Raw genomic sequence first — 11,789 nt, forward strand, 5'->3', positions numbered from 1 at the left:
TTTTGTTTTGTCTTGTAAATCTATTTCTTGGAGCTTGCAGGACATTTCTAATAATAATAATAATAATAATTCTTGCCTTTGATATAGAGCCTTGTCGTGTCATTGAGCCGTCTCAAAGCGCTTCGCAAGATATGCTGTAAAGTGCAGTGATTGTGTATTTTGTGGGTGAAACACGGCACAGCAGTGTCCCACATAAAGCCATGGAGTGAACGACCAATTTTATTTGGGGAAAGTGATGGCCAGGACACTGGGAGAGAGGAACTCCCTTCTCTTTTTGAATAGTGCCCTGGGATCTTTAATGCCCAAGGGAGGTGGGACCTTGGTTTAACGTCTCATCCAAAGGACGGCACCTCCGACAATGCGACATACCCCCAGCACTGCACTGGAGCATCAGCTTATATTATGTGATTTCCGAGGCTTGAACCCACGACCAGGCTGAACATACGATTTGTGTAAATGTGTGTGTGTGTGTGAGAGAGAGAGAGAAAGAGAGAGTGTGTGTGTGTGCGCGCGAGTGCGTGTGTGTCAAAAAAAACATTGCCTGAAAGTTCAAGTCACTGACCAAAAAAAAAAAAATCCCTAATTTTTTTTCATCTTCTGTTTCCTAGAAGTTATTCAATTTGAGTCGAACATCTGCTTGCTTTTTTTTTCACTAACCGTCAAGTTTGCCAGGAGGAGTAAAGGAGAAATGGACCACAATTTCATGATGCTGGAAAAAATGACTCATTGTAAAAAACGGCTTATAACATCCTGCACTGATAGAACTTCTTCTTTGATGGAGCGTTTTTGGGTTCCTCAGTACTTAAATGTTTTTCTTTCTCTCTCTCTCTCTCTCTCTCTCTCTCTCTGGCAAAGGCCCCGCTTTTGGAAATGCCATTTTTCGCAACTATTTGCTTGTGACTTATGCGGTTGCCATTATTCGCTCGCAACCTTCTATTTAAGGTTAGCCTCTTTTGGCCAAAAGGCGTGAGCTCGCGCGCAAACACGCACGCACGTGCACGAAAACGCAACGCACGCACACGAGCCACACCAAAGGACAGGAAACCGAGTGGGATTGAAACCATATTTGCTTGGCAGGGAGGTGTCTGTGGCGTTTTTTTTGTGGAAGCGAGCGCTGATATTCACTGGCTTGCTTTCTTTTTTTGTTTTGAAGATGTTGAGAGATTAACTTGCTGTTTGTAAGTGCCGAGCGTGGAGCTTCATTCTGAAAGATATTCCCTGAACCTCGCTTGTTTTCTTTCTCTCTCTCTCTCTCTTTCTTACACAGTCTAGGCTGATGCTCCAGTGCGATGCTGGGGGTATTCTGGTAGGGTACAGCAATGTCTCACAAACAGCCATGGAGTGAGCGACCAAATTTATTTGGGGGGACACCGGGAGAGGAAAACCCCCCCTTCTCTGTTCGCATAGTGCCACAGGATTCTTTAAAGGCCACCTGACCAGTTCTGGAAGAATGAGATCCAATGAACCAAAGGACCTTCTTCATCAAAACCAATCCTGGATTGCTTATTTAAGGTGGTGGAGTTTGGGTTGGGAAGTTCCTGGATTCTGACCCTAGATCATTTGATTTAAACTGCAGGGGGTATGGGATGAGGGGGGTGGGATTGGAAAGATTTTCCAAACATTCCTGGAGGGAAGTAGGAAGCGGGGCTGTCTACTACTGTTTTTGTAAGTTTATTGCAGTTTTTAAGTCAAGGAACTTGTTAAGACTCTACCATTTGTTCAATTGCAGCCTCCTTAATTGAGAGCAATTGTGGTTTCGGCTGTGGCTTGTAACAGTCCTGATGTGGTTGCGAGTTATTGTTCACAGATTTAGCAACATCAGAGAGGTTGGATTCAGCCGCTGAGTACAATGACAAAACCGGGGTGAAACCTTAGGCAAGTTTCCTTACCTCTGTTGACCTAGCAGTAAGTCAGAACCCGGTTGTTAGTCGATTGGCGGATCGCTTTATTTTAAAGGGGTAACAATCTATTAACGTTTCCCACTGTTTTCCTTTAGTAGCCGAGTGGGAAGGGAGAGTGAGGTTGGCTGCACAGGGCAGCGGGAGCTGGGTTAGCAAACAAGGTGGAAAATGCATTGAGCCAGCAATGGTTGCACACAGCCACGAAAGGAAGTGGAAAGTGTAACATGGGGATGCGTGCAGTCAAATGGGTCCCAGGATGAACTCAGTCAGAATTTGTCTGGTTTGGAGACCTGAGGCCAGAACATGGCTTCCTGGCTCGGAACTCTCCCTGGCCTGATTTAACGCAGGAACTGCTAGTTCCTGCAGTTAAAAAGAGGAATGTTGGCGATTTGATGCAACACAAGCAAGTGAGGAGAAACGCGATCCGTGCTTTGAATGTTTCCTGCGAAGATATTGCAGTGATTGTTATTCTAATAATTATAATATTAATACTTGTTCGATACCCGATACAGTGCCTTGGCTTTCATGTCGGGAGGACGTCTCAAAGCACTTCACAGTAGGCTTTGTAGGCAAATGTGGCAATCAGTTTGCACCCAGCAACGTCCCAACAAACAGTCGTGTAGTGAACGACGGATTTATGGGCTCGATTGTCGGCCAGGACACCAGGGGGAGAAACTCCCTTCCCAGTTTGAATAGTGCCATCTTCAACAACTACCTGAACAGGCAGATGGCACCTCGGTTTAAAGTACCGTAACACGACACAACAGTTGATGTTTCAGCCTGTCAAAGCGTTCCATCGTGGGGAATAGCCGTCAAGCAGAGCGACTGTGTGCTCCAAGGCGCTGCCAGGGTGGAATCCTGTCAGTGGACGAGCAGCGGACAACGAACAGGCAAAGGCTGCCTTAGACAATCTTTGTTGCCCCTTTCGCCTCCTGAAAAGCTTCCCCGCAGCGTGTCACTCGCCTCGCTGCTTGCAAACTCAACCTCGCAGCAAGCCAGCAGCGGGGGTAACCCGCGACCCGGTGTTCGTTCCATTATTTCTGCACTGTTCGGGAGCAGAAACCCAGTCTCCACAAGTGCCAGCTTCTCCTGGCACCCGACCAACTGGCCTCGGTTGTACCCGGCTCATGTTCTGCCTGCTGTTACCGGCACTGTTTGTGCCCGGGACAGCCGGCAACTCAGTTGCGTCCAATAAACGGCAGCGCTGAGAGGACGGGGACAGTGCTAGGCAAGCTCTCCACACACACACACAAAGTCATATTCAATCAGTAGGTCTACGGCAAGCAGGGTATCGCTGTGCTCTGTAAAGTACGTCCTTTTGGAGAAATGTCAACGTATAAAATACTATATAAAAAATATATTTTTCTTTCTTTCTTTCTTTCTTTCTTTCTTTCTTTCTTTCTTTCTTTCTTTCTTTCTTTCTTTCTTTCTTTCTTTCTTTCTTTCTTTCTTTCTTTCTTTCTTTCTTTCTTTCTTTCTTTCTTTCTTTCTTTCTTTCTTTCGATCTTCACAATTCCCTCCCCCCCCCCCCCCCCGCCCCCCGCCCCCGCCACTCCCTCCCCATTTGGCATTACTGAGCATCTGTAACACTATTAGAGAAGAGTATTTATAAAGCATATTTTTTACACACACACCATGGCCTTTAGCATGTGTTGATGGTGATTGTTCCAGTTTTCCAGACACATGTGTGGATTGACTATTAATTGTTTATTTATGGTGCATTAATGCTGAGACCAACATCACGCAATCAACTGTGAAGAGCCTGCAAATTCACAGTCAGTCACTGCAGTCTCCTGACCTGACTCCCTCTCTCTTGTGTCAATATTTTTCTATCCACTACAGTCGTTGAGTTCTGTCCATTACAGTCGGGGACCGTCCTTTGACAATTCCATCGAGTGCAGTGAGAATGATATGTCCTCTGTGGTCATTATAAGGTACCAGCCAGCCAGCGATCATCCTTTTAATTGCTATACAGTGATGGCGTGGTTCAGTTTCCCCCAGGTCAGAAGATCTAGTCTAGACTGACAAACGCTCCGGGATGCCACCTGGGGTGAAAGGCACTATATCAATGCAGAAATGCAAGTTGTTGTTAGTGTTGGGATAGGATGTGGCGGGGGGGGGGAAGTGTACCAGCCTGGGTGGGGCAGTGCCCTGTGCAGAATTGGCTCCCGCATTCTTCTGCAAAAACGCACAGTCACTACACTTTAACATAAAATCCTGCGAAGCTTTGAGACGTCCTCCCGACGTGAAATGGGCTGCATCAAATGCGAGTAATACCATTGTTATTGTAATCTCCACTGACTTACTTGCAGAAGCATATACGGTATCTCTTAAGCGTAAGTTGTCAACAGTGAGCGGTTCCTTTTTCCCTGTTCCAACGTTCTAATTCTCCTGAATACTGTCTCTTTCTCCTCCCTCCTCTCTCCTCCCGCCCCCACACAAATATATCTTAATGAGGATACTCCCTGCTCATGAGCAGTTTAGCAGAGACAAACTGTGCGTGAGTTATTTCGGCTCATTTCACGAACGCTTTATTTTCATGATTCACTGCCTGAACCACATGTGTCCTATTTGCACCACATGTTACTGGGCTTCTCGCGTGTAAGTTATTTCCTATTATTGATTTTTAAACGTTCCTTGGGTGGTTTGGGAGAAAGCTTTGCCACAGATGAAAGCTGGAGGAGGATAGAGCCGGTCAGTACATCTGTGCTCGGTGTCTGAGAGTTCAAGGCAGTCTTATTAACGATAACACTCGTATTCGATACGGCGCATATAAAGTCGAGAACGTTTCAAAGTGTAGTGACCGTGTAAGGCAGATAAATTGCGGACAGCAAAACAGCCGTCAAGTGAGTCACCAGTTTTACTTTGTGGGGATTGTTGAGCCAGGACACCGTGAGAGAGAAACTCTCTTCTCTTTTCAAGTAGTGCCATGGGATTTTTAATGTCTTATCCAAAGGACGGCATCTCCGACAATTCAGCACCAACTCCCCGGCACTGAATTGGGGTGGGGTGTCATTTTAAGACTATGCGAGTTCAAATCCCGACGTGGGGGCTTGCACCCAGAACCTTCTGACTCACAGGCAAGAGTGCTGTGAGCTGAGTCAAATTGACATTATTCAACGTTCATAATCTGCTTGTGGTCAGCAACTTCAACTCTATTTATCGCCTTGGTAGGGTGTGGGGCAATCGCTTTTGCAGAGTAGATTAAAAGGGTGGTTTCCCAGGACCAGCCAATGCCCAGACATAGCTGTTGTGACTGATGACAATTCCCCAATCCCAGCAGAAGAAGCTAAAGTTAACGGAGGAAATGAAAAGTGATCACATTTTTGAGCCTTTCTGGATTTTAATGACTCGCCAAGCAAGGAACACAGTGTACTCTTGCTTTGTTACCGATTTGAAATATGCTCATAAAATCTTATGAAGTTAAGCACAAACATTCTCATTTTACATTTATTAGCTTTTCACTGCTCGATTAAATTATCCTTTATATGGAGCTTGTCACGTCCACGGCTGCGTCCAGAGGGCACAGGATCAGGGATGCGAAGGTAGAATTTCAGGACAGGCATTCGGGGCTGGGGCTCATGCTGCAAGTCACCGACGTGGAGTGTGAAAACCTGCAACCTTGGAGTCCTTGGAGTCCTGTAGCTCAGTGGTTAGAGCACTCGCTTTGTAAGTGAGAGACCTGAGTTCAATTCCAGGCAGGGCGAAACCTTGGGCAAGTTTCCTTACTCCACACAGAGCCTAATAATAATCCCTCCAAAAAAAAACAATAATAAATTGGTCATTTTCAATCTACGACTGTTTGTGGACATTGCTGTGCGCAATTGGCTGCCGCGTTCGCCCACAAATATACAGTCAATTCACTTTACAATGTGTTCTGTGAAGCGCTTTGGGACGTCCTCCTGACGTGAAAAGCGCTATATCAAATGCAAGGATTATTATTATATATATTATTATTATAACCTTCTGACCCAGAGGCAAGAGTGAAATTCAGCCCAGTGTGGAATGAATGAACACGGTCCAAAAGTAACCACCTGACGCAGCGCATACGTTCCGATTAATGAAGGTTGTTCTGAAATGGGAGCTTCTTGTCCTGACTGTGACTTTATTGCATCTTGTGGACTTGAGGGAGTGAGGATAGCGAAAAGGCTCAAGTTTTGATAGGAACGTTTTATAGGCACACTTGTATTGTTGGCTCCTTCCTACTGTTTCCTACCAGTTTCACATAACCTTAAAAGTACGGCATGGTTATATGAAATAGCGCCTGGGTTCTGCTTGATAGAATGACGGGCAGGCGGACAGGAGTGAACCACTGTGAAAGACGCAGCGGGTGGTGATGGGGGGGTGGTGGGGGGGGGGGAATGGGGGTAGGGGAGAAGACGAGAAGAGTGGGAGAGCCAACAAAAGTTCCAGTCTTGTTAAAATGTGATCCCACTGACTTGTAAAACAAGGTTAACCACAATTAGTCATTTTCCTCACTTAAAATCTCCCACCGTTCGTCTCTGAAGTCGATTTCACTTCAGCCTTTGAAATCAAGTCCTTTCTTACAAGGAAAGAGTGTGGGCGTGTATGCGTGTGTGCTCGTGTGTGCGCGTGTGTATTGGGGGGGGCGGTGGTGGAGGAGGAAGTGGAGGAGAGAGGGAGATGGTCGAAAGCGTGGTCAAAGATGGGAAGGAGCCAAGGGACTCGGGGATGGAGGCACATATGTTGAGAGCCTGACTGTTATAAAATAAGATTCAAATAATATGACATAATAACATTAACCATAATCCTTACATCTGATAGAGCGCCTTCCATATCAGGAGGACGTCCCAAAGGGCTTCACAGGACCTATCGGGAAGGAATATCATATGAGGAATATTATCAGGGAGGCAGAGACCTTGATACTCAATGTCAAGATTTAAGCCTTTTTTCAAAAAAAAAAATTTTTGGCTGGAGTTTATAATTATTTCCAGGAGGCTGTTCAGTGTGAGATGGTTTTTTGTGTCAGCTGTTTCGCATTTACTGAGTGTCGGACTTGCAGCTTGCACATTTCACGGCACAATTAGATGCTCTGTGTTTCACTGGATAAACTGTTGCAGGAACAATTACTACACAATGTCGCCAAAGCTAAAAATAAACTCGCCCCAGCCGGGTACGCCGGCCATAATCTTCTTTTAACGACTGAAAATAAACCGTCCAATTTCGTTCGATTCAATTACGAAGCGCACATCAGGTCAATTTTACAGGCGAGACTGGATCAGGTCATTTACGTTTTAACAGGACATTGTCCAAAAGTCTGTCTCAAGACCTACCTCTTTTACTGCACTTTGGGTCATCTTTCTTCCCTCGACTCCCACCTCAAACTCGGTTGCCAAACCTGCATTTTAAGCCCCTTGGGTGCTATATAAATGTCAGTTTGTTTAGTGTTGCATTGTATTCCAACGGCCTCTGCTTAGATTAAGCGTTCGCGAGTCTCCAACTACTTCTATAATCTTTGGGAGCCTGGTTCGAGGCGTTTAGAATAACAACCCAAATGACACCCTTTTCGGTTCGTGGCATCTCAAAGCGCTTCACGGAATTTTTCTTTTCAGGGTAGTGCCCGTTTCGTGTGCATTACGTCGGACGAACGTGGCAGCGAACATGTGCGCTGTGACGTTCCAATTAGTCCGCGCCGTTGTTTGTCCTCCGCACGAGTCCCCAACTCTCCTCACCCCCCCACCACCACTCCCCCACCTCTCCTCACCCCCTCTTCTCCCTCGTGTGCGCGTACATCCAAGTCTTCTCCTAAACAAGTCGATGCTTTCCGTTTTTAATCACAGCTTGGCAGGTGCAAGCTCCACATTCCAATGTCATTGCCCTTCCGCGTGAAGAGGACTCCCCCTAACACTCCCCTTTGAGTTTATAAGAGCAGCGGTTTTGTCACCAAACATACTGTTTCTCTAAGTGAACACCAAGCGTGCTTTAATCCCAGTGTTTTGCGTATTAATGCCAGATTAGGAGTACAGAGGGAGCTGTTGGCAAACGATTCTTCAGCAAATAGGTTGAGTCAGAACACAGCTCAGTATTAAGCCATCAGATAACGATCTGACAGCAGAATATTCTGTGTGTGAGGGCCGTTAAAGTCAGTTTTTATTCACATGATTAAGTGTGTGTGTGTGTGGGGGGGGGGGGGTGGGGGCTGAGAAAGTAACACATATCGCTTCACAATTAAGGTAAAAAAAGAACAAATCTTGTGGTTTTTACCGTGCCCCATCACGGTGAAAGTCGAGGGAGGGGCAGAGGGATTTTAGAATAATAATAATAATCCTTGCATTTGATATAGGGCCATATCACGTCCCAGAGACGTCTCAAAACGCTTCACGGGATATACTGTAAAGTGAATTGACTGTTGTATTTTATGGGCAAAAACCCTGTATTTTGAGCGAGAGTTCCAAAAAGCCATAAGGGAGGTGGGGGGGGAATTAGTGTCTGAAAACTCAAACCCCAATGGTGGGGCAGAGTGGGCGGTGGGGGGGGGGGAGCAGAGTGGGGTGGGGTGGAGGTGAGTTGTTAGAGGCGAGAGAGTGGAACTAGCAAACGATTAACCTAACAAGCGTTAGAGTGTGTTTGCAAAAGCTCTCGACTATTACACCTGATGCGATTTACACAATGTTGTGTGTGTGTGTGTGTTAGTGTTGTGTGTGAGTCTCAGGAAATGCTTTCAGTAAAAAGAGGTTGAAATGAATATGGAAAGTTTTGCCGGGGGGGGGGAAGGAAGCTGTGTTCAGATCTATGAGAATGGGACTGTTCGGATTCCTTTGTTAAGTGAGATGTTGGGTCCTTGTCTTACATCCGTTCGTCCAAAATTCAAAAGAGCTGGCAAACCCGTGTGGTATTTCCAAAAGAACACAATCTGTTATTATTCCCAGGCATTATTCTGATGTTGTTATTTTCCTGTATGTTGGTGGTGTCAACATCGACAGCTAACTGTTGGGATCAAGCTTTTTTTTTTTCATTTTAAAATTAACTAGTTCCCACGGCACTGTTTATCCCCGTTGGGTTTTGATGGCATTTGCTGACCTGCTTTTATTTTTGGTCGGCTGGGTGTCGAGAGTCTCCAAACCCAAACTGAGACTTCCGTGCATGCCACCTACACGTGGAGATTCCTTGGGTTTTTTTTTTTGCCACGTGCGCCAGCTTGGCTCGGTGGGCAGAGCCCTTTGCCTCTGGGTTGAAGGGCTGTGCGTTCAAGCCCGCTCACCACCCGCCCCCTACCACGCACCCCCAACCCCCACCCCCACAACCCTCCTCTCTCCCTATTCCGTGCTCACGCTCCAGTGCAGTACTGTTGGGGAGGCAGTGGTGCATTGTCAGAGATGTCGTTCGTTTCAATCGTGTCCCCCTCTGACAGCAAGAGAGACTGGTCTGTGTGTGGGATAATATGAAGATGGGGGGGGAACAACAACAACAACAACTTGCATTTATAACGCACCCTTTCCGCTGGACAGCGTCTCAAGAGCGTTCACAGAGATGGGGTTGGATGGCGAGACAAGGGAGAAGGGGGAAGTGGCCATAGATGCGTTCGAAGAGGTAAGTCTTCTGGTGGGATTCAAAGACAGATAAGGGTAGTGGGAGGCAAGACAGAGGGATTGAGGCAGGGAGTTCTATTGTATATAACTAGGAAACCACTGTGGGCTGAGATTTCAGTGTCGGCACCACGTCTCACCCTGACTCACCAGTACACCAACTCGGTGGGACGCAGCTCGGGTGGAAGTGCTTTCACTAGGCGCCGTGGGGAGTGAATTAAATCCAGATTAACATCAGGATCCCTTCCGCAAAGTTTCCTCATGAGCTCATTCTACACAGGAATTCTCATTCATCTGTTCACGAGCTGGGTGTAAGTAGAACATTATGACTTTTGGTGACATTTTAATTGAAGGCCTGGGAATCAGACTCGGCCCACCTTTAATTAATCTGCAAAAAAAAATAATTTGTTGTTTGTTCAAGAGGCTGAAGCCGATTCCTGTTAATTGTGCCTTTGTGTATCAGTTGGGATATTGCAGTCACTAGAATTTACAGTAAAATCCTGTGAAGCACTTTGAGATGTCCTCCCGATATGAAAGGCACTGTTTCAAATGCGAGGATAATTCTTGTTATATTATTATTAGTCAGTGATTATTATTACTACAACAACTTGCCTTTATTGCAATTTAATTTTTATTAATCAGCAATGAATAATTTAAGATGCCAATTTGAATTTCTCCCAGTGTCCGGGCCATCAATCCCTCCAGATAAAATTAGTCAGGGCATAATAAATCATTGGTAACCAACTGTGTGATAATCCACACACACACACTCACACAGTACACAGACAGGTCTAAACCACTGTGATAAAAGGCACTACTGACCATTAGACACATAAACATTCCTCGGCCTTGCCTGAATGAGCTGTTGGGGCTGAGATGTCAGTTCCAATAACAGAGATGACATAAATGAGTTTCGAGTGAGGTCTGAGCATCACTCTCCTTTGATGTCCAACCCCCTCCCTCCCCCAATGCTCCAACTACCCATGCTGATATTTATTTCCCTAAAAACAGTTGGTGGGATGTGCTGGAGTATTTTACCCCTGGTGTTTTTACTCCACGTCATCCTATGGGCTTGCTTTTATTGATAGCTGACAAGGTGACTGACATTCAGGACTGACGGACTGACGAGAGCTGTGATGGAGTTGGGGGAGCAGATTGTTGGGGATTTAGGAATGGGGAATGCGCCCTATAAACAAACAAGAGTGTTGGCTCCATCTGTTCTGAGCATCAAATCCCTGTTCTTTCCCCCCCCACTCTCTGGTATGTAGTCGTTTCCAGTCTGGATGTCCTGGGCTGCTATTTCAGCTGGATTGAAGCTTTAAGGTGAATTTAGTGAGTGTTCAGGGTCAGACAATTCGTCACCTGACAGTCTCACCTTCACATTAACAAGACCCATAAAAGTAGGTTGTCGTGGTTTTTTGCTCTATAATCCTTACCTTTTACGGTCACTGCCTTTTATGGTCGTTGCACCCCTTTGCCCTGCCTCTCCTCCACCCCCCCACCCCACTCCGGGAACTGGTTTTGAAACAGCGCAAGGGAAAGGAAGCAAACTTCTCCTCTCACTGACTGCATTTAAAGACTCATGTGGGAGTTGAACTCTCACACTTTCAGTTTTATCCCCAGGGCATATTACTCATCCGAACAAAGCCATTCACTGACCTCAGATAGATTATCTGCTACAGTGAATGTTAGGCTGTCGCTTAGTTCTGGGTTTAAAATGCGACATTTCTTAAAGGGATTCCTTGTTAAGAAATCTTGCATTTGGAGGCTTGTATTTTGCAATCCAAAAAAGAGTAGATGCTGTGAAACTCTGAACAATCGTTTGAAACTCAACTCAACTTGCTCGTCTTTTTGGGGCCCTGCTAAAGCAAATAAGTGACCCTTGTATTTGATACAGCGCCTTTCACGTCGGGAGGACATCTCAAAGAGATTCACAGGCTTCTCTGAAAAATGCAGTGACTGTGTATTTTGGTAGGCGAACGTAGCAGCCCATTGGCACACAGCGACGTCCCACAAACAGCCGCAAAGTGAAATTGTCCCAATTTTATTTGGGGGATTGTCGGCCAGGAAATGAAGAGGAACCCCTGTCTCTTTTCAAATAGCGCTGTGGCATCTTTACCGTCCGCCTGAACAGGCAGATGGGGCCTCGCTTTTACGGCTCATCCAAAGGACCACACCTCCGACAATGCAAAGCGCCCCCGACATTGCATTGGAGTGTCAGATTAGACTGTAGATTAGTGATTCCATGTCCCAGAGTGGGGCTTAAACCAACCGACTCTCAAACGGATCAGAATATTCACCGCTCGCGAGCGAAGGCATTCGGTACCAGTGAGGTATCTCA

Source organism: Callorhinchus milii, unplaced genomic scaffold, assembly GCF_018977255.1.
Source record: "Callorhinchus milii isolate IMCB2004 unplaced genomic scaffold, IMCB_Cmil_1.0 Scaffold20, whole genome shotgun sequence".
NCBI classification, from domain to species: domain Eukaryota; kingdom Metazoa; phylum Chordata; class Chondrichthyes; order Chimaeriformes; family Callorhinchidae; genus Callorhinchus; species Callorhinchus milii.